Below are 22,820 nucleotides of genomic sequence, written 5' to 3' on the forward strand. Positions count from 1 at the left end.
TTCAAACACGTGTGTTGAATGCGTTAAAGTCAATCATCATCCATTGGAGTGGACAGACCAAAAACAGGGCGTCTCTCGTTTTCTTCCTCTACAGGAACGATTTCAACCATACAATATTTCCGTCTGTTTCTCCCTAAGCATTGTTGTCTTAATGTATGTACAATCACCACTACTTGCATTGCCATGCAAGCATTCTAATCTATGCTCATAATGTTCCATGAATCTTCTGTATCAACTGTATGTTTCTGTTTGTGAAGACACAAACGCGTCTCTCCATTTGACATATATATACTGCATTGTATCCATTAATCTGTCTCGAATCTCTCATGCAATTATTGGCCATATGTAGAATTTCACAAGCGCTGCATGATATATGTTTCGGCATCACTGTATGTTAATCATTGTCTCTTATTATCGCTTTACCTGTCTGTGTGTGGCGCTGCGTTCTGTAATAACATCTTAGTGAATTCCTATTATTATCTCAGTGGAATATAATGGGCAAAGTAGCTACCAGCCGTTATGTCACTCAAGCCAGTCCTTACTGATATATATTTTTTATTATAAAATGTAGAAAACTCTTTGCTCATGGGCTAATGAAAGCTGCATTATTTTTCAAGAAAATCCCCAGAAAAAAAATGGAAAATTCATCAGGCTGATATGGGGAGAGGTAAAGGGGATATGTGGGGAGAGGTAAGGGGACTATGTGTGTTTTTGTTTGATTTTGGCTATGGGGATCACGAAACTGCCTCGCATGAAGATGTATTGGTTAGATTGCCCACTCTTTTGTGGTCCTCCCATATTTTGTAAGGAGGTAATGAGTAGGGAAGATTTTTCCATTTGAAATTCTTGCATTTCTCTGCTGTGAGTGTGATTGCACAAAGAAAGGCCGTCTCGAGAATAGAGCCATGCTTGGACTTGCTACGTGAGCAAGTCATCATGCTTTGATGAGGCCTCTGAGCACCTCGCTGTTGATGAAGCTTTAATTCTTTGGAAAGGTCGTCTTGGATTTAGGCAATTTATAAAAACAAAACGTTCAAGATTTGGAGTGAAAGCATTTGTTTTAAGCCCTTCTGATTCCCAGTGGAGTGGTTATTCTTGGAATTTTTCCCCTTACTATGGAAAAGATATATTTCAAGTGGAAAATTACAGAAATCTGACCGTTTCTGAAAGGATTGTTGTATACTTTATGGATGATTTATTAGATAAAGGACGCCGTGTGGTGACTGATAACTGGTATATGAGTTTGAGGTTGTGTGAGTACTTGGAAACAAGAGATGCTTTACTTACAGGTGTTGTAAGTGGTAGAGGTCCTCAAGAGCATCATGAATGAGAGGCTGGAAAGACATCAGTCTGTGTTTACCAAGGAGAAAGGAAATGTGGTGTTGGTAAAGTGGCAAGATAAAAAAGAGGTTGCAGTGATTTCAACGAAGTATGAAGGTGGAATGGTGGAGAGAACAAAAACCTATTTTGGGAACAGGACTGTATTTGTGAATAAACCTCTCCACATTAGAAATATAATGAAAAGATGGGCAGTGTTGATATTGCTGACCAGCTTCTTGAAGCCCCTATGACCACAACTTAGGAAAAGCATGGCATGGTTCAAAGATCGGTCTCCATTTCATGTTTAGAATGGCACTGAATGGACGCATTGCTTTTGTAGCTGCAAGGGAACTAATGAGGGATTTTATGAAATTTCTTTTGGATGTTCAGCAGGAAATTTATGTGAATATAGTATGAGTGTTGCAGCACTTTATGAATCATATCAATTGAAAAAGGACCAACCATGGTAGTGTCGAGTGATACTCATCAATTTGTGAAAAACGAGAAAGGACAAAAAGGTGTCATTTATTATCCAAAAGAAAAGATACAAGGTATCACTGTCGCATGTCCAGGATCACCTGGCCTCTGTTCGATGGAACACTATAGCAAATAGCACCAACAAGATAATCCAGATGATGACCCAACCAGGGGTCAACCACCAACAAAGGGACAAGGGCAAGAAAAAGCAGCAGTAACCGAATAGGATCTGGTGGCAAATATGAAGGGATGGAAGGTGGCCACCTGGGAAGGGGAAGCTCTAATGTTTTCTATTTGTAATGATTCTGTTGCAAGCTCCCAGGGCTGATGGAGTCTGCAAAACCTTGAAACTCCAAAGTCACCTTGAATGCACAGATTTGATAAGTGCTACAACAAAAGTGTAAATATATATGTGAAAAAATCTTGACTTCTATTTACTGACCCATTTTTATATGCCGTTTGTTATAACTAACTGCTACTTTCCATACTTATGTGTTATATATGTAGGCTATATGTATACACGTGTATATATATATATATATATATATATATATATATATATATATATATATATATATATATATATATATACTCTCTTCTTATCTCTTTATATATATGTGTGTGTGTGTGTGTGTGTGTACATGCGTGTGTACATATATATAGATCATGTGTATATTTTGAATTACGTTCATTTTTATTTAATATACAAAGCATAATAGTGCTATTAAAACCCTTTTCTTTCATGGTTGTATGGATTCTAGGGTTGAGTTGGGAAAATGCGGGATGCACCATCTAGCGATTATGCATCACGCAGTACTGAAGGGTTAACAAACCTCATCATTTACTAATCCTAATTGCTAATGAACTATTAATATTTACATATGAACAAACCTTTATACACTACAAATGGGCAATATGATCCCTCATCATTTGCTGAAATCGTTCTGTGGCCTTTCTTTTTGGTCTGACAGACCTTTCTGTTCCAGGGGCAGCAGGCCCATTACTACCATTATTATTTATTACATTAGATTGGGCCACTATCAGGAGGATTATCAGTCACCACTGTATCAATAGCCCTGAACACTTGACTGCCTTGTTGATATTTCCTAGGAAAGTGACTAGACATTGAGTGGTATTCAGGTGCACCACTTCTTGCTTAGCTTGACTGTTCTTCTTTTTATTGCCACAGCCCATTACAAGTTCCAAACCTTCCCCTAACATCCAGAAGGGTCTAGGTTTGTTAAAAAGCTTTTATCAAAACAACACCTGATTCTATCTTCCCTACTACGATGAATATTGCTAGAATGCTCCCTCAGGCTTAATAGATATTTCGTACCACAAGTTTGAAATTATTCAATATTTCTTCCCTGCAATACTGGGTATTTTCCAAAGCACCAGGATCTTGCTCTCTACTCAGAGTTCCTCTTCTTCCTTCTCAAGACTAGGAGGAATTTCCATGAAGTATTTAAATAGTTGGGTAAATAAATTCAAGGCTGGCGGTACTGAATCTATAAAATGAGGTCTAAATTTATTGCTAATTTAATATTGAATAGATGGTTAACAAATCAAAATAAAGAAAGCCTAGATCTTCCAATGGCTTTATACGGCAGTTTTTACAATTCTAATCAGCCTTTCCCAGGCAGAATAGGGATTCTGATATGTTTGATGTTCCACTTTCCCATTTCCTCTTGAAATTTTTAGATTTTAAAGAGGATTCCAATATGCAACCACCTTTTACGAAAGGTTTTAGCATTATCACTATATACATGTTGGAACAACATGCATATTGCAGAACCTTTGAAAAAGCCAACAGAAAATTACGGGTTGACATATCAGGTAATAGTTCAAAATACTGCTCTTATATTAAGGCAATTAAATATTAAAACAAACATTTTGACATTATTCCCGTTACTTCATCCTTCACCCACGAAATGCCTGTGTAATCCAATTCCAACATGCATAAAGGGTTTTACCAAATTCATAGGGTGTTTAGGCATGTCTACCATTCTAGGATATTTGTAAGCCAATGCATTATATTTCTTGCACACTGTGCATTTACTTATTATTGATTTGACAGTTACTAAACCTTTAGGTATCCAGTATTCATGTTCCCTAAGATAATTTGAAGTAGTTCCCGTCTCCATATGTTGAACCTTGGCATGATAATAATTAACATATAAAGTAAGCTGATGCCCTTTGAAATTAATAACTTACAGGGTTGTATCATTATATAATCAAAATACAAACATTTAGCCATTCTTCCTCTTGATCGCAGGATCCATTATCATCAAGAAATAAACTTAAGTTTGACACTAATATTGGAATGTCTTTATCAGTGTTACCAAATTTCCTGCTGTAAGTATTCTATTTAACACTTTACATTTCAAGTTTAAACAAACTAGTACATTTTAACAATTTATCATAACTAGAAAATTTATTTATATTAAAAAATGCCCAGTGTTTACTCTATTTAGTATTAACATAATTTACATTTTATTTTTAGCTTATATTCAGGAAATGTATGCGGATATTTAGGCCAATTATAAAATTATTAGACAGCCAATCAGGTCCTTCTAACCAAAACCCCTCAAGTGGGGCGCCTTGGTGAGGGCTAGGGACTACTGGCCTTTAGGCCCGGGTCTGACGAATCATCCTACATAGTTTTTGGTTTAATGGCGTAGACATTTCCATTCGCAAATTTTTACTGCTTGGGTGGTCTGAGAGGGATCGTTTTGGAAGGGGTTCGCATTCGAGAAGCTAATTGTGGGAGTTGTGGTGGTTGAGTGCCACCGAATAGTTGGACCTAAGAGATGGTGATGATTTTTCCACTGCTATCTTGAAGCGGAACCATCTCTGGGGATCAGCCCATCGAATCCAGGGGCTGGTTTTTGGAGGTGGGACCTGGCTGTCCGGAAGCCCATGGTACAGTTGGGTGGGAGTCAGTCCCCCATTGAGTGAGCAGAACTCCCAGCAGGCAGACCAGCTTATACCTGGGCCACTGCAAGCGTACTGGTGCTATCCTGAAAGGGTAGAAGGTATGGGGTGTGGACTGTTGGAGTCAACTCTCACTTGTGCCATTGGTGGAGAATGAATACCTGATCTACGATACTTTCTTGATATGACCAAGCAGTTTCAGGTGGGTGGATGAACCAGTTTGTGTGTGGTGGTCTGATGTGTGCATGTGGCATCTTGGGGAATTCTTCGTGGGCTTTGGGAGTGTGTTGGGGTGGGGAAGCTGAGCAGTAGAGAGCTGCCCAGTTGTCCTTTGATATGCTGTCGGCGGGGTGTGCGCGGGGGCTCTTGGGTGTTGGAGTATTACTTTTTGGACCTTTGCATGTGGACTGGTTTAAACTTATGGATTTGGCTTTTAGTTCTCCCTCCCTGGATCGATGACTTAACGGCACTGACAGCGACCACAGCATGAACATGGATCTGAGCTTGGCTGTTGGACAGAACAAACACTGAGACACCAGGGTGTTAATAAATCTGGTGGATTTGATTCAAATAATAGGGTCCTTTATTGCACTATTGTAAACTTATCATTAGATTACGAATGTTTATACAGTGTAATTGATAATTCGGCAAGTGGAAAGAATTAAATTAATTCTGAAAAGATAAGCAGTCATTTTTGTGGCACATCCAAATTTTCCTCTCCCTTGGAAGCTAGTGAGGCACAACAAGACTCCATGGCCACATTCTAAATGACTCAGTTGTCAGCACGAAAGTATTTTCAGTGGCTTGAATGTGATATTTAGCTTTTGTTCCAAGGCTGAAGAACATGGACAGTCCCATGTGCCAGAGCTCTTCCTCCCCCTTTATGGCATGTTGCTATCTACAAGGAGGAGAGGAAAAATTTGATAAGCTGCTGACTGCATTGAGAGCAAGGTTGGTTCCATTCCCATTGATTGGAAACAGTATGGAAAAGAACAGCTACAATAAAAAACTGGAAATGAGACTCAAAGCAGTTCTGTTAGCCTTCAACTTTAAACCTCCTGAAAGTGGAAATATTGAATCTATTTCATCTCCTGAATTTTAATACACTGAAAAGGGAGTAGTTGGCTCAAAAAGATTTGCATGTTTTTAAAGGAAGAGATTCTCCATCGATGCCCTCCTTGTGTATCTCATGTAAAACTGGGTGGGGATGCAGCTATCCTTTTAACCTTCTCCAATTACCTACCTGATACCATCATTGTTGGCCATGAGAGGATGCAGGTTAAAATATAAAAGAAATCCTAAACAGTGTCGCAAATGCTTTGAATATGGCCACATTCAAAAGTCTTGCGATAACAATAAAAGATGTCCTGTGTGCTCTTAATTTTGATGATTGCAAAGCAGCCCAATACTGTTTTCTATGAAGGGTGATCACACTCCAAATTCTAGGGCTTGTCCCAGATATAAAATTTGAACAAGAAATTTGGCAGTGGCAGATAGCGTAGACATATTAGCATTAGTGAAGCAAAGCTGAGTAATGGGGGCAAACAAAGTGCCAACACTACGTATACTTCTGCTCATAATAAAACTTATGAAAACTTCCAACATTCGTAAGGCCACCAATAACTGTGTCTGATGGAAGATATCACAACTTGGTATTTCTCGACCATAAATAATAATGAAAATCTCCAAACTGGTGAGAAACTTTTGTCGGCAAGTGCTTTGAAGTCAATAGCAAAAATTGTACTTCCAAAAAGCACAGAAAATTTATCTTCCACCACATCCAGCTGTCGATTCATCTCCAAAAATAAGGGTGCCAAAATCAGCCAATGAATTCAGGAAAATATTCTGAAAATACTTCAAACCAAATAAGCTAGGAACAATCCCAATTAGATAGAGCTAGTTCAGGAGCCATCAATCGCCACAGCCAAACAAAAATAATAATAAAACTACAGTTTGCAACTACCAAGAAACGCACAAAAATAGTTCCCCAAATAATGATAATTTTATAATAAAAACTTCAAAATGGGTTCAGTGTTTTTCAGAGAGACATCTCTCCTCCTAGAAAATTGGTTCCAAAAGTAGTTTCAGAACAAAAACATCTGAGTTCAATTCAGTCTCTTGCCGCCTAGACAAATAGGATTAGTGGTGCACAGAACCACAACAATAATTCTGAACATCAGGTTCATAATACAAAAAATATGAAAGATCAACCAAGACCCTGAACACCAAATTCAGATGAAAAGGAATTAAGAAAACAATCTCTTATAAGGAAAATTTCCCACTCCACCCTAGGAGACAGTACTTCCCCTCCAAGGTGGGAAGTAGCACATTAACACCTTAGCATTCTTGCTCGATATTCTTCAGTGGAACTGTAAAGGTCTCAGAGCCATTACAGAAGACCTTAAAGTTTAATGCATGAGTTTAATCCAGGGATTATATGCCTACGGAAACAATGTTAGGCAACTCGACATAATCCTGGACTAAATTATTCCAACATATTTAAATCATATCCCCCAATTGGTGATCGTGCCCATGGAGGTGCTGGTATTATTAATAAATCTCTACAGCACTCCACAATACAATTAAATACAACATTGCAAGCTGCCGCTGTTTCAGTCATTTTGGAAAAGAGGATAACAATCTGCTCCTTATACCTTCCACCAGACCTTGATTTTAACATTGGAGATATTCAGTCGTTAATTGACCAACTTCCAGCTCCTTTACTTCTGCTAGGTGATTTTAATGCCCACAACCCCCTTTGGGGAAGTCGGTTTTTAGATAGTAAAGGGAAATTAATCGAAGACCTTATTGACAGGAATGATGTTACCCTGTATAATAATGGGTCAGTGACATTCCACAACATTCACGATAATCATTTCTCTGCACTGGACCTTAGTATTTCTTCAACTAGTATCCACCTTGATTTTAATTGGTCTGTTAATGAAGATTTAAATGGAAGTGATCACTGCGATCCATTTGAAATATGCTCTGAATGCTCCATCAGAAGTTTACCTAAGTGGAGTAGAGGACGCAGACTGGGATAAATTTAGTGAGTGTCAATCTAGATAGGAGTTTGAGGTCCTTTCATTCTCATCTAGATGCCTATGATTGCTATTGAATCTACTTTGAAGAGTGCTGAAGCTCGATTCCAAAAACAAAGGCAAACCTCGTGAACCTGCAGTTCCTGGTGGAATAAGACATGTGGTATTCTGAGAAAAGTGACTAGGAAATGCTACAGACGTTACAAAACTAATTGGCTCCCACTCAGTCCTAAGAATTAATCTACAAACGTGCTTTGGCAAGCAGCGGCGCTTTTTATAAGAAAGCCAAGAGAATGTTGGCTTTACTATATTAATGGAATAAATAAGACCCACTAAGAGTGGTGTGGCGCAAAATAAGGAAGCAGGTGGAAAATTTGTAGCGTCACCATTGCCCTCATTAAAATAAATGACACTCTAATCACAGAGCCCACTGAAGTTGCACCAATGAGCTAGGAAAACACTTTTCAAAGTTTCCAGCCTAACAATTATTCTCAGAATTTCAAAAGAATTAGGAATTCTGAAATGTGTCTGAAGTTTGATTCAGGAAAATCTGAACCATACAACTACAAATTTTCCTAAGAACCGTGAGGCACTCTCCTCAAAGTGAATCCACTGCTCCAGGTGAGGGGATACAATCATATATGAAATGTGAAACACCTCCCAGATGATGCCAAAAATATTTACTGAAAGATTATAAACAAAATATGGGAAGCTGGAATTTTACCCAAGGACTGGGAAATATCCATAATTGTCCTGTTAAAGAAGCCTAATAAAGATGCTTCCCAAGCCACCAGCTATAGACCAATAGCTCTTACCAGCTGTGTATGTAAGCTGATGGAGAAAATGATAAATACTAGACTGGTTTGGCACCTGGAGACCAAGGGATTACTATCGCCATTTCAATTTGGTTTCAGAAAAAACCGCTCCACCCTTGATCCCTTGCTGAGGCTGACCAACCAAATCCAGCAAGGATTCGCCAAAAGTGTCAGACCATTGGCATATTTTGACTTGGAGAAAGCATATGACACTACCTGGAGGGTGGCATCATGAAACAATTGCTGAATGGGCATATGTGGAAGAATGGTCAGGTTTATATATTCCTTTTTATCAGACAATTTTTAAGGTAGGTGGAAACTCCTTCTCCCAACCTTTTATGCAGGAGGAAGGAGTTCCCCAAGGCGTTTAAGTGTAACACTTTTTCAGTGGCAATAAATAGTGTGATTGAAAAATCACTGCGCCCCTGTTAAATGCTGCGCTTTTTGTGATGACCTTGCAATATACTGCACAGGATATGATTGCTTGTCCATTATGTAAACATTTGCAAGGTCTATTAATGCTATTACTAAGTGGGCTGATGAGAATGGTTTCAAATTCTCCTCTTCCAAAACAGTTGCAGTAAGATTCTGGGTGCGGCGTGGAAAGTTCCACTTGGTTTAAAGGGTCCATCACTTCACGAGAGTGAAGTTAAATTTCTGGGGATGACTATTGACCATAATTAACATGGGCTAGCCACATAAATGCCCTAAAGTTTAATGATGTTAAACAATCTATGAATATTTTAAGGTTGTCTCTGGATTTATTGGGGCTGATAAGAAATCCTTCTGAGGCTATATGACTCTCTGTGTCGATCTAAGCTAGACATGGCTGTCAGATTTATTCCTCAGCCTGTAAAACCAAGCTAAAAGACTGGATGTTGTACACAACATGGGGTTGAGAATATGCTCAGGGAAGCACAGAACTTCGCCTGTTGAAGCTTATTTATGTCGACACAGATCATTTACCCCCTTGATCTAGAGAAAGGCAAGAGCTAGGTTGCGATACCATGGCTAGAATGAAAAGTGCTCCCAAAAATCCCTCCTTTCAAGCACTAAGGAAACAGACTCTCGAAGTTTTCTGGTACAAGAGCTTCTAAACCATTCCAAATTCAGCTGAATGAGGATGTTAGGAATAATCACCTTACATCCCAGAAAGTCCTGGAAGTAGAATATCATAGCAAATCCTCCATGGCTTATCCCAGGCATCAATATGTGGCTTGTTTAACAAAGGACTGCACTGTAGAAGAGATTGGGAAAATTCTTAGAGCACGATGTTACCATACTAATTTTACAAAAGAATTTATACAGATGGATCTAAGTCAGATAGTGGTGTTAGTTTGCGCTGTTATCCTTGGTGATACACAAGCGTGCAGCTAAATTACCTGACTCTGCATCAATATTTACTGCGAATTAACAGCCGTAGTGTCTGCCTAGATTTAGTTTTCCGTAGTGACTCTAATTTTGTCATATACTCAGACTCTAGAAGCACCTTAGAAGCTATTAAAAAAGATTTAATAACTTTCATCCATTAATTCAAAAAGTTCAGGTGGCTTTTTCATTATATATTGTCGGCGTAAATCAGTCTCTCTTTTTCTGTTGGGTCCCTTCTCACGTGGGGATTCGCGAAACGAGATAACCCAGATGAAGCGAAAGCTGCTAGTATTTTATCAGAAACCTCTTTTAGAAAAATTGCCTCATACAGATCTAAAGGTCCTTCAGATCTTATGTTTTTTAAGTAAATGGCAAGAAAAGTGGACTTCTCCTTCTTGCCAATAATAAGAAATATAGAAATATTAGGGATAATGTACTACCATGGTCTTCGTCATTCCAGCTTGACAGACGAACAGAGGTTATTTTAACTTGAGATTAAGGATTGAGCACTCGTCCTGACCCATCAGTTTATTTTTGAAGGAAACAGCCCTCCAGAGTGTGCTTACTGTGACGAGACATAACAGTGGAGCACATTCTGGTGGTCTGCCCCAGATATTTTAACCAAGAGAGAGATATTTTTCAGGGTAAATCCTGTCTGATATTTTAGGAGATAAACAGATATTTCTGCTATCATCTCTTTTAAAAGTGTATTAAAATTTTTAACGATATTTAATATTTAATAATTTATTACATCACGTAGAATTTTAATGACATTAATTTTTTTTTATGTATATAGCACATCATTCATTAAACTTCATACCCTTATTTAGTGGTCACATCACTTCATTTATTTATTAATCACTTCCTTCATGAATTCATAACTGCGCACCAATTTATTTTCTTTCCATTACGGCACTGAATGGCCTTGTTGGCCCCAGTGCCTGGGCTTTAAATATCATACATCCATCCATCCATCCTTCTAACCAACTTACTTTCTTTGTGACAGAAGTACTCCATATGACAATCCTCTTGTCATTAAAATCAATGGGTTCTGGTCAGTATGCAAATAATGAAAAACACTATAGGGATGTTAAATTCATTGGAGAAATCACCAGCAAGACTCTGCCTCCAATATCCTGTTTCATACAAATTTAGATTTCACTTTAGGCTCCTTTGTTATAATCCAATTTACTTTTCTTGACATCCAACACAAATATTTACAAATTGAAATTGAATATTATTATAAGTTTCCATTAGGTTGGTAAACACTTCAAAGCTAAGACTACTCCATTAATTCTAAATGAGTACACTGCTCGTTACCTTTTAAAAGAGGCGAGCTTTGCTTTGTAAATAAGAAAGATACTTTTATTTTTCTTCATCACATGCATAAAACATACAAACCATAAGCTTCAGTGAACTATCACAAAATATATGCAGTCCATAAGATTCTGTTCATTTACCTTAGCTTGTCTAGGAAATGATAACTGAGATAACATTTCAAAATCTTTACTGATAGTTTTCATTTCATTTTACAATTTCTTTGGGCACCTTCTGATCCCATTCTATTCCCAACTTCCAAACTTTGCGCATTAGAAGTTCTACCTTTAATAGTGACAGGTAAAATAAAGTTAAGTGGATTAAAACCTTGGATATTTGTGATAAACTTTCCTTCTGGTGTCAGCTTCTGCATCTACCACAATCAACTATACTTAGTGTCATTATTTACATTATACCTATACCCTAATACCTTCTCCTCAATTGCACCCATGCTTTACTAACCTATCATCAGATTTCATGGTCTCCCTTAACTAAGTTGAGTTTGATTTCCATGATCTTAAAGTGAATCCACAACCCTTCATTCTTGAAAAACAAAAAAGATTATATAGCTCATGTGATTCACCTATGTCATTTCTAGTCACTATCAAGTTATCTACATAAAACTTATCTAATATTTGCCTACATTTGTCTTGAGGATATGATTCATTATGATGTTTCATTACATAATTCAAGATAAAAGGAGAAGTGTATCAAAAACAATAGTTGTATATCGATAACATTAATTTATTTCCATATCCAAAAGAAACCAAAATATAATTCAGTCATATTCACTATTAATAATCATAAGAAAGGCGGACTCTATGTCGGCTAACTTGTATATTGATTAGTTCTAGAAATAAAAAGCGATTTCAAATGGGACCCATCAAGTCAATACCAGTATAAGCAGCCTCATTTAAAGATGGCAGATCCTTTGAGGTTTTCAAGAACAAATTTGAAAAACTGGCCTTATTTTAGTTATTTGTTCTTCGGTTCTGATGTCTTCTATGGCATTATTATCCTTTAAATAATATTGCACCAGTTGCCTCAGGAACTGCTACAAGGCTAACCGATTCTGACAATTTTTTTTTTTTTACCACCCCGATGCTGTCTCTTCCAAACAATCAGACGCTATCCACGTCTTGGGGGAGAGTATTTGTAAGAGCCCGACGGTTGTCTCTTCCAAACACGTGTGTGTTCGTGTTAACTCAATCGTCATCCATCGGAGTGGACAGACAAAGCCCCTTCTGGCCTGCCTCATCACCTTTTCTTTCTCTGGCAGAACGTGATTTCAACCATACAATATTTCCGTCTGTTTCTCCCTAACCATTGTTGACCCATTTGTGTACAATCACCATTACTTGCAGTGCCATGAGTATTCTAATCATGTACTCATAATGTTCCAGTGAATCTTCTGTACCAAACTGTATTGTGTTTCTGTTTGGAAGACACCAAACGTCTCTCCATTTTACATATATTATGCTACTGCATTGAGTTCATTAATCTGTCTTGAATCTCATGCAATTGGCCATATGTAGAATTTCCTGGCCTTTCCATTGATGTATGTTTCATCACTGTATGTTAATCATGTGTCTTGATGTCGCTCATCTGTTTGTCTGCCGACAAACACAGATGTCTGAACCTTTTATCTCTGTTTTACCTGTCTCTGTGTACGCATGTTACATTGCTGCTCGTTACGATCATAACATCTTCGAAGATTCTGTACATTTATCTCAGTAAGGAACCACCAGGTTAGACCAGTAGAACACCCAGCCAGTATGTCACTCAATCCCCAGTCCTTGCAGTGCAAAATGCACAAGTGGCAAGTAGCACACCTGATAAGCTGGCAGCCAAGTATGTTCCTGGGAACTGGAATGTAGTGGCAGACAAGTTCAGTGACTGAGATCAGGTGTAGGGACTGATCCCTACACCCAGACATTGTGGAAAATTATCCAATCTTTGGGACCTCCCAAAGATTTGCACTCACACACAACAGAAGCTGCAGGTGTTCTGTTCTGTCGTTCCTGAACCATGGGCAGTTGTAGAAGACGCCTTCCGACACCCATGGGACAATCTTGAGGCCTACACCTTTCCTCTGCTTTGTCTGATTCATCAGGTGATCAAAAAGGTCATGGTCACCCCGAATCACAGAATGACCCTAGGTGGCTCCCAAGCGCCACATGCCGAGTGGTATCCAGACCTGGTAGCTCTACTGTCTGGTAGGAGCTATTCTGCAGCAGGTAGCAGACTTCCTCACCCCTCTTCGCCAAGAGAATCTTTTTCTCTGTCTCAGCTTGTTGGGACAGAGGTAAGTTGAACATCCCATATGTTCAACTGCCTCGGCAAGTCCTTCTTGAAGGGCACAGATCTTTCATGGGAGATCTACATGCTGGTGAGAAGCTTCAAACAGTCTTGACCTCCTCTGGAAGTCATCAGACAGGGTCCTCAAGACTATGTTCCAGCTTGTCCTGACATCGACACGAGAGTTGATGAACTACGTAGCCGTCGGAGATGGGTATCTGTTACATCTGAGTTTGTCCCGGAATTCATAGCAAAAGACTCCAGAAGCTTTCAGTCCCTCCCTAAAAGACTTGGTGGGTAGTGATCTTGATGTGATACTACTGTGTCCAGTTAGAGCACTGCAGTACTATCTTAAGAAGAATGGACATCTCAAACCTGAGTGCCGATGGCTCTTTGTTAGTACTGGCCTCACCAAGAAAGAAGTGTTCAAGAACATGATTTCTTTCTGGCTTCGTGGGACCATCAAGTGAATGTACTCTATGTCTGACGAAGTAGACGGGAGTACATTCTAAGTAGATCCCACAAGGATAGGGACATTGGTCTGTCCCTTGCATTCAGGAAGAACCTGTTGGTTCCACAGGTACTAAGGGCAGGAGTGTGGTCACGACAAGCCACATTCAGTTCCTTCTACCTTTGGGACATTGCCCATGGGTCCTTGGACACTTTTTCCTTGGGTCCTTTGGTGGCTGCTCAAGTTGTGTAGCTCACCCAGCTCCCTTAAAGGGACAGGTAGCATCTTGCCTAAGGTGTATGGTTGCAAAAGTGTGTGTGAGTGACTGGCCTCTTCCTTTTTCTCTTTTTATACCCTTCCTCTCCCATAGGGCAGGGGGACAGTTGGCAAACCATCATGTGCTGGACGGGCATGAGGTGCAGGTTCGATTAATAGATGCAAGACCTCCCCCTTTCTCTAGCAAGGGAGAGAGGGGCTGACAGTAAAACAAAAACGTGTAGGTTTTATTAGCCTTTATTGTCTCTGAAACTATGGGTTCATCCAAGCCCTTATTTAATCAGTAACATGAACTCATTAATTTGAAAGGTCCACAAATCTGACAGTTGAGTATCCTATTAGCTCAACAGGTCAGAGGCATGGGACTCCTTCCTCTGCTCTACATGACCAGGAAAAGAGGCCCAGGTGAGTCAAACTACCAGTCAGTTCAGAGATTTACTCAGAATCCTCCCACCAAGAAGTTAGTCCACATGTAAAGACTGAAGGTTTGTATTTGTGTAGGAACAAAATAATATTACAAATAAAGTTATTTGTATTTTTTCTAACATACAAACCTGAAGGTCTTTACATTAATGGCCCACCTCATGCCACCCCTCATTCTGCTACCTGGGCCAAAAGGCAAAGTGAATGCTTATCTACTGGGTGAGCGGGACTCCCACCCCTACCATCTATAATTAACTACCTTTGTTGAAAGTTATGTAGCTGTTCCAGCTAGCTTTTATATCCTTATGTAAAGATCTTCAGGATGTTAGCAAAATTACAAATTACTTTCAAAATTTGTAGTATTATTTGAGATGAATCTTACCTACCGTTAATGTTAGCTTATAGCTCTGCGCCGAGAGGCTAGTCAGCATTCAAACAAAAGCTCAAATGTCTGCCCAAATGTTATTAAGCCATCTGAGCAAAAGGCTGGTTCCCAGCGTGTGTCTCCTGAGACCAACCTTAACCAGTGCAACTCTATTGCTCTTGACATTTTTGATGATGACCCCTTGCCTCAGCTCCAGTTGCAGGGGGCCATGACTGTACCCAGGATAAAGTGTGTGATGAGTATCGTGTCTGGTCTCCTGTGCAGGGATGAAGTATTCGCAGAGGTGAAGGCACAAGAAGAAGGCTCCCAAGGATTCATCTAGTGGTAACATGCCCCCAACGTCTCCATTGGCCTGCTGATCCCTTTTGTTCCTTCCTTCCCCCTGTGAAACTTCCACTGACTGCTACTGCTGTGACAGTGACTGCATCGACTGTCACAACATCTTCCTTCTTGAGGGCTTCTATGTTGACTATGGTAATGACACATAAAACCTCAGCTTTAGTATCACCTTTAAATCCTGATAAGACATCTTCATATATTGCAATGGTCTATCTTCGGGTAGCCCAACAGTCTGGTGTTTCATCTGCTCCCCCTCCATCAGGAATTATGCCCTGTTGAAGGAGGTTGCCAAGAAGTCACAGAGGAGGAATCGGAAAGTGTCATCTTTGTCATCTTCGTTGTCTGCTGCTGCTGCTTCCCTTTCTTCCAGAGCTCACCAGCAGAGGAAGAAGAAAGTAGCTTCTTCTGCCGAGAAGTAGTCCCGTCACCGGGCTTGTGAAGGACTGCTTCCTTCCACGGAGGAGGCAAAAGGATCTCTCATTTGCTCTCCCTCATTAAGGACATGGGGCAATAAGATGGGTCTTAGCCTCCCCAGACCAGTGACTCGGGAGCATTGAGTACATGTACAAAATTCAGTTACTTATCCTACCTTACTTGCTGTACCATACTTGATATTAACAAAGAACCTCTCAGTGCCTACTATTTACAAGTTACCCTTGTGATGTACTGATCATTTAAAAGCCATCATCTGAGGGGAAAGTTGCTCAGCTGTGTCAATTTATTCATTATTAGAATGCCTTATCCAACAAGGCTCAAATTTCACACACTTACAGAGATTACTGATGACCTATTTAGAAAAATGAGTTCCACCTCACAGGTGCTCAGTTAGTTAATATTCAATGATCATAACTGCGACTTTCCCGCTCAACTCAGACACGCTATTTAACATCGCATTAGCGCCGTGCAGATGAGATCGAGGTGTTTGTCCGTCCCCATGGGCAACCAGGAAGACAACACGTGGTTTTTGGCACCCAGGGGCCCAGCAAGGTGGTGAAAGGTGTAACTTTTCACAGCAGAAACGAACCGAGGAATGATATAAAAATCATAATAAATAAATTCCATTGTTCACAAAGGCATAAGACTAGACCGAGGCACGGATAACAAGGTAAGGGTTATTATTATAATTTTTGTAAAATTAAGGATATGTAAGGAACAGATAGGGAATAGTGGTTTTAAAAAAAGTGATTTGCAGCAAATCTCTTTCTTAGAATATCACATAATTATAACTGAGGCTATAGAGCTTTTTAACAAAGTTCTTAAGTTAGCGATGGAGAATAACTTCCCGCTAACTTTCCCATGTATAAGAATAGCAGCTGTGCAAAGGTTTGCCAAAAGACTGATCATTAGGAATTAGAAGTGCTTTATTAGGATTTCTTGCATGTGTTAGCCGTGAACAGTTAGCTAAGAGTGTTGTTTGAAAACAGTTATGGCAGAGAAAGTGTACATTTTCTGTGTCAGTAAAGTGTAGTTCGAAAATTTGTGTTGCTAAAATACGCATAACGACCTCTGGCACTCCGGTGCTGTACCAGTTCGACTGTACTAGCGGCGCATGCGCGGCCCTGTTCCCGCAATTCAAAGATCGTCACACCCAATTCAAATTCACATTTCATGTTTAAGTAAAGCAAAGACATTACTGATGTCTTAAGTTAAATAATTCGATTTTGCATATCAACAACCCGTAATTCAGTGAGAAAAGTCGAGTGGCCTTTTTCTTAAATTTTAAATCATCGTTGTCATATCACTCGATCGAGACAACCAACAGCCATCAGCTGTTTCTCTCGCACGCCCACCCACTTCCACTTCTTATCGTTCACTGTTGAACGAAACTCATTTCTTTTTCGCCCCCTAACGTAAACCCTAACAAAATATCTTGATAATCTTGATAATAATTTAAAACCCTTTCCACCACGTAACTTGTCGTAACGGGGGCTAGCCATTAAAATGACAAAAATACCAAAAGTACATCTTAGAGAAAAGGTAACAGCGTAATTTTGTATAACAATTTATCATAAGAAAGCAGAGTAACTTGAATCACAATGACCCTCTGTGATCACACGTATAGATTCAAACCTCTTCCTGAGAGTATTCATTCATTCCCTCATTCCTCCTCTCCTCTTCCCTTCTTCTTTCTTCCTTCATGAAAACAATAGAGATTTTCTTTTGATGGAGCCCGGGAGTCGGGAACCCAGCGGACGACTTGACCAGAGAAAGGATTCACTCTTCTCTCGACTCAAGGTTTGTTTCTTGGACTGTGGAGCCTTTCACTATATTCAGAGTATTAAAGGAACAGTGTCATGGTGACTATAGGCAGTTATAAAGTGACAATATACAAAAAAAAAAAAATTAAAATGGCTTCTAGAGTTCAGGGACGCCATTTTGACTCGAGCCAAGACCACTGCTCTCCCCACTGACACTGCCACTAAAATGTGCCAAGTATCTCCATAAAATTGAGTTTTTAAATTATAGAAGACCGATAACAACTGAATGACTGGCTTAGCGCTCAAAGAATTTATATAGCGTCGCAAAGGCAAAAGAAACCTTCTTGAATGAATGACTCTCTTCTGTTGACTACGATTGGTTCCTCGGCTTGAATGGAGGTGATGACGTCACTCCCATAGTGCTGGCGGCCACTGACTGCATATGTATGTATGTGTGCGTGTGTGTGTATGTATACTAACGAGGGAGACGCAGCAGTAACACCGACGACAGCTGTGCTTGCAAGTTGCTTGACCAAGCATAGCAGCGCAGTTATGTTTTCGTTATCAATTACGCTCTCACCTTTTGATTCTCTCCCAAGTAGACTCGCTCTCTTTCTTTCTCTTTATCTGTTATCTCTGTCTATCTATCCATCTCTTTACTGAAGGAAATGATTAAGAAATAACTTTTTAAATGATTAAAAGAAGAAACTCGATAACGGAACTGAAGAATGGACAATTTTCATCTATCAGACAGACGTCTCTCTCTCTCTCTCTCTCTCTCTCTCTCTCTCTCTCTCTCTCTCTCTCTCTCTCTCTTTCTCTCTCTCATGTTCCTTTGAATGAGACTTAGAATTATATCAAAGAAACTTGATATATATAATATATATATATATATATATATATATATATATATATATATATATATATATATATATGTGTGTGTGTGTGTGTGTGTGTGTGTGTGTGTGTGTGTGTTTGTATAAATCACTGAAAAACTTCTCGAAGTTTCTTCCCACAGTTTCAAAATCGACCAAATTCTTTCACGAATTAATGAATGTTGTTCCCAGGAGAGAGAGAGAAATTAATAATAATAATAATAATAATAACAGTTCTGTCTTCCCACATTATATTTTACAGTGGGTATTAAGTTTCCTACATAAAATAAACACGAAAACAAAACTTCTTCAAATGATACCATAAGAAAAAAATTAATTTGAAACCGCTGTTCTCTGGGGAGAGAGACAGCCATCGAGCAGCAATTAGACCAGGTGGCGCCTTTCATAGAAACTTATTCTAAAACCACGTACAAATTTACTCTGGACAGATGATTTACAGTTGAAGTAGTAGAGTTATATACATATTAAAAATACATACATAGTAAAGTGCACGTGGTAGGCCTATATTAAAATCACATTTCCTTCACAAAAATAAAAGGCCAAAGTCTTAACCTTAATTGTTTAAAAGGTTTGAAATATGTCTCAGTTTTACTACGTACTTTAAAAAAGCTCTTCAATGTACTTTTTTATTTCGCTTTTGAAAACTGAAATGCGAGGATTCCATTTCCCGATATTTAGAGGCAAATGTTCCAAAGTGCTGTCCCCAACCGCCAAAGACTTAGCTGCTATATTCGTCCTAGTTGTGAGGGTAGGCCTATGCAAGTTTGTGAGAGAGCTGCGAAATAATGAGCAGGAAGACAAGTTGTTGTTGTTGTTGTTTCAGATTTAGCTGGCCTTGTGCCAGGACGGGCTCTTGCTCCTAGAGCAGCCCGTAATAGTTTATTGTTGTTGTTGTTGTTTTAGATTTAGCTGGCCTTGTGCCAGCATGGGCTCTTGCTCCTAGAGCAGCCCGTAATGGTTTATTGATGTTGTTGTTGTTTTAGATTTAGCTGGTTTGTGCCAGCACGGGCTCTTGCTCCTAGAGCAGCCCGTGACTCCCATGTTGATGATGAGTCTGTGAGAGATGGGTAGGTTAATGAAAACTTTATTATGATACATGAAAGTGATTTTGGTGGGAAAGTTTATTGATGAAAACTCGCCGCTTATAAAGCGGGATGAGGACAAATCTGTGCTCCCTCCTGAGACGCTGGTACAAAGATTTTACAGGTGACCTGAGGCCAAACTGATTCTTTAAAAAAACAGGACAGGTTCATACAGAGAACATAGCGATTGAACAATATCCGACATATATAACATAAATAACTCGTTACTTGTACATAAAACATGATTGTTTAGAAAGACTGCATTATATACACAGTTTATAATTATGATGATAAACATATTTTATTCTGATCGACGTTAGGTCGATGGAAAGGCACCGCAGAAAACAGGATGTTCTCTACAGAGAACGCGTTGAGCGGGGACTTTACAAGTCATTGGACTGTAGCCTATTGTTTGATGAAAAGAGTTCACAAATGAAATATGAAATCCCCATACAAGCAATTTTCCCTTCAAGATCTTGGAGATAAATAATAGATCACTATATTGTAACAGCTGGTGAATTCTTAACCAATTTAGTTTCTTTATAAATGGTGTGGTGTGGTCATGTTTCTTTCGGGTTCCCACCACTGTCTTTGCAGCAAAGTTTTGCGCCTTTTGTAAATCAGCTACGCAAGTTTTATTGCAGCCAACCCCCTTCCTCAGTATAGTTGAGCAGTACGAAAACAGACTGTTTACCAAGGCATTGGCAACAAGCGAAAATTCTACTTGACTCATTTAGGAATTCTTTATTTCTCCAGACAAAATGCAAAAATCCCATTTTTTCAGATTTTCAACGATATGCAGTTTGAAGGTGAAATGACCGGCAATAATAATTCCCAAGCTTTTTACGCTACTGCTAGGCTTCCTTAATTAATAATGATGTCTTTTGCAATTCGCCGAATGTATGAGTGAGAGCCAGTAAAAATAAATGTCGTTTTCATTGCATTTATTTGAAGGTCATTTGGCACGAAATCTCCCATTACTCTGTCCACGTTTATTTCGGCCTTTTCCCATAAGGCTTCAGGGTCGTTTATATCACCAGAGTGAATATGTCATATTTTCTTCTCCATATGTCATTCTTACTTCTACTACTCGTGGCTTTACATGTCAATTGTCCTGGCTTACATTCGGAGGCTACCATTCATTTTAGGACAATTAACTCAGACTAGCCTATACATAACGACTCAATCCTGGGCATAGGCTAAACAAGTGTAACACACCGCCTAGGTTAATAAACCCCAGACTACTCTTAGCTTGACTGGTACTTGACGCCGAGACGGACGAATCTTCATTTTGTAGTTAGGTTGAGGGAAACGCCGACTCCCGCAGGTTGTTTAATGCTTCTTAGTAGGTTACATGGTGTAAAACAACTTATTCCTAATGTTCCTTCCATAATTGTTACAACTGGTTCTTACATAGGTACTTATACTGGTTCTTGTACAGATACCCTATACAGGCAGTCCCTGGTTTACGACGGTGGTTCCGTTCTTGCGCCGCTGTCAAACCGAAAATCGTCGTAAAGCGGAACGACGGCATACGACGCCAGAAAATTGTATAAAAATTTGAAACAAAAGTTATGAAAGGCTTACTTTTAATCCTTTGGGTATACTGCATGTTGTTTCTTGATGTTTTACCTACATTTTGATGTGGTGTGTATCCAAAACTGGTGGTTCTGGAATGTAAAAATTTACAATTTACTACAAAGTACAGTAAAAATCCTGTATGCAGTAAAGTATAGAGTACTGTACATATACTGCACAAAAGTAAAATACAACATGTTATACAGTAACACAGGTGTACAGTACACTGTACTGTACTGTAATTTATACCAAAGAGTTTATAAAAGATAAAAAAAAAGTGAACTTACTTTTATTTTGGAAACCATCATGCTTCTTAACCCTGGAAAAATGTTGCTTCCTCATGATTCAGGGGATTCTGGAATGTAAAAATTTAGTATTAGTGTACATATAATACTGTACAGTAGTCCTGCATGCAACAAAGTACAGTACTGTACTGTATAAATACAGAACAGTCAGTATTTTACAGTAGAATAATAAATATATAAAAATTATAAAGAGTTAGGAATTCCTTTACCTCATTTCAGTGATTGTCAAAGCTGTTACAACTGCAGGCTAGGTGGGGAGATGGAGATTGTATGCGTGGGGAGCCTGCAATGATAAGGATAAAATTACTGCAGAGTTTGTACTGTATGTGTTACACTGTTCTGTATCAGTTCAGGTATTTCGCAAACCTATGTTCAACAGTACAAAATAAAAATATGAATTCCTTCCCTAATTTCAGTGATTTTTAGAAGATGGAGGCGAGGATGAGGAGCTCTAGTAAAGGTGCTGGGCAGTCTGGAATATTAGAATGAAGACATTACTTTATATTTATCAAATGTACTGTACATATGACCATTTATAACATTAAAAACAGTGAAGAATTCAATACCTTGAGTGATTTGAAAGATGTAGGCTACATGAGGAAGGTTTTGTACAGTTCCAGTAGAGGTCAGGTTAAAGGTGCATGTCAGTCTGGAATGATAATGTACATGATAAAGATTAGAATAAAGTACTTCTGTGGATTTCATAAACAGTACACTAATTTTATAAAATGTATAACAATTTATAAAACAGAAAGTGTTCTTACCAAATTCTAGTGGTTGGCTTGCTTACTGGGATGGGCATATGGTAGATGAGAACAGGGGGGCTATGGTGTGGCATCTGCAGGTGCTTGGGAGTCTGCAATGAAAAAGATAGAAATGATACTGTACACAGCAGTACTGTACTGTACTGTATAAGTATAATAACACAATTTAAAACAATGTAGGCTAATAGAAATTTCTAAAAGTGAAGAATTCCTTACCTGGTGGACATGAAATGGGTGCAGGTGCTACTGGTGCAGGTGAATTTGGAGTTGAGCAGGGGACACCTGTCATTTGTGGAATGATAAAAGATAGAAATTACCACACAGGGGTATGTATGCAATAAGCTACTGTACTGTATACAGTTTTATAAAGTGATTTGAAAGAAAAAAAGTCATGAAATCCTTACCTGATGGGGCTGGAGAGGGGATAAGGTCAGCTGAGTTAAATGGGAGGAGGCTGTAACATGTGGATCTGGAATGATAATGATTATGTAAAGTTACAGCAAATACTAAAGCAATAGTGTACTGTACAGTGGGTGAAGTGCAGTACACT

At 39.0% G+C, this 22,820-nt stretch overlaps 1 long non-coding RNA gene across 2 annotated transcripts; it reads right to left on the reverse strand.

Moving 5' to 3' along the window:
• Positions 1-21,948: 21,948 nt before the first annotated feature.
• On the reverse strand, positions 21,949-22,791 carry LOC136826029 (uncharacterized). 2 transcript variants are annotated; one of them, XR_010849504.1, is made up of 5 exons: positions 22,675-22,791; positions 22,487-22,552; positions 22,271-22,362; positions 22,073-22,155; positions 21,949-21,978 (listed from the first exon to the last, which is right to left on the reverse strand). It is a non-coding gene; the product is annotated as an uncharacterized lncRNA (long non-coding RNA). The 2 variants fall into 2 exon arrangements; XR_010849503.1 differs by lacking the exon at positions 22,675-22,791 and having other exon boundaries at positions 22,487-22,664.
• Between the last annotated feature and the right edge of the window lie 29 nt (positions 22,792-22,820).

Source organism: Macrobrachium rosenbergii, chromosome 40 (genome assembly GCF_040412425.1).
Source record: "Macrobrachium rosenbergii isolate ZJJX-2024 chromosome 40, ASM4041242v1, whole genome shotgun sequence".
NCBI classification, from domain to species: Eukaryota; Metazoa; Arthropoda; class Malacostraca; order Decapoda; family Palaemonidae; genus Macrobrachium; species Macrobrachium rosenbergii.